We start from the raw sequence: 1,350 nt of genomic DNA on the forward strand, positions 1-1,350 counted from the left end.
TCGATTTTTTTTTTTTCATTTTCGGAAAGGATACACATTCAAAAGTATTGTGTAAAATTTTTAGAATATTTGGAGATGTCTAACTATGACTAACTCGGACATTTTCTTGAGCGCGGGACGCAACTGACCTGCAGCCCTCTTACTACCTGTGCGCGCTCGGCCGACCCGTCTCTTGTCTAATCCGCTTTCTGTTTCCATTCATTCAAACAGCTGCTCAGTTCGGTTTTCGTTAGATTTTTGAGAAGCGGCATCAGTTTTCTCTCCGAGGTTGAACAAGCAACATCAGTACGCACACTATTTTTCATTATGGACCAAAAATCTACAAAATACGGAAAATCCCGTCCTGGTAGACCAGGTAAAAAACGCAAGTTTCAAGGAAACCAGCACAGTGATGAACGCGGAAGTCGTGAAACAAGTAAGTCGGCTGAAAAATTAAAAAAATCGAAAGATGCGACTTTCGATGTACATGTTCACCAAACATCCGGTTACAGTATTATCAATTTTTTTTCGGTGTTTTTGATGATCTCAAATTACATAAAATGTAAAGACTGCGACGGAGAAGTTTCGTTCACTAAATATGGACAACGTGGGTTAGGTTTTAAACTGTGTTTGAATTGTGCTTGTGGTGAAAAATATATTGACTCGTGTCCGATGATTGGAACTGGTTATGAAGTGAATCGTCGACTAGTGTTTGTGATGCGTTTACTCGGAATAGGTGTCCATGGTATTGAAATGTTTTGTAGTCTCATGGATCTAGGTAAAGGCTTGAGTATTTCTGCTTATTACGGAATCGTTGATAGCATAAACATTGCTGTCGATGCTGTTTTTGATTCAGTGTCACACAAAGCCGTCGCTGAAGAAAAAGCTGAAAATAAAAAAAGAGGAGATCCAGAAGATATTTTGACTGTTTCCGGAGATGGTTCTTGGTCAAAAAGAGGCTTTTCTTCTCTCATTGGCATTGTTTCGCTAATTTTCAAGCACACTGGAAAAATTGTTGACGTTGCTGTACGATCAAGCTACTGCAAAGCATGCGAGTGGTGGAAAGGAAAAGAAAATGAAGTGGACTATCTGGCCTGGTATACAGAACATCAAAACGACTGCAGTGCAAATCACGACGGTAGTGCTGGAAAAATGGAAGTTGACGGCATTGTCGAGATGTTTCTCCGATCATTAGAAAAATTTGCAGTGAAATATGGATTTTACATCGGTGACGGAGATTCAAAAACCTTCAAAATGCTGCTTGATGTATTTCCGTACGGTGAGGAATTTATTGTAAAAAAATTAGAGTGTGTTTTACACGTCGCGAAAAGAATTTTTAAGCGTGCTAATGAAGCAAGAAAAGCTCTTGTT

Source organism: Diachasma alloeum, unplaced genomic scaffold (assembly GCF_001412515.2).
Source record: "Diachasma alloeum isolate Michigan unplaced genomic scaffold, Dall2.0 Dall_scaffold_00808, whole genome shotgun sequence".
In the NCBI taxonomy this organism is placed as follows: domain Eukaryota; kingdom Metazoa; phylum Arthropoda; class Insecta; order Hymenoptera; family Braconidae; genus Diachasma; species Diachasma alloeum.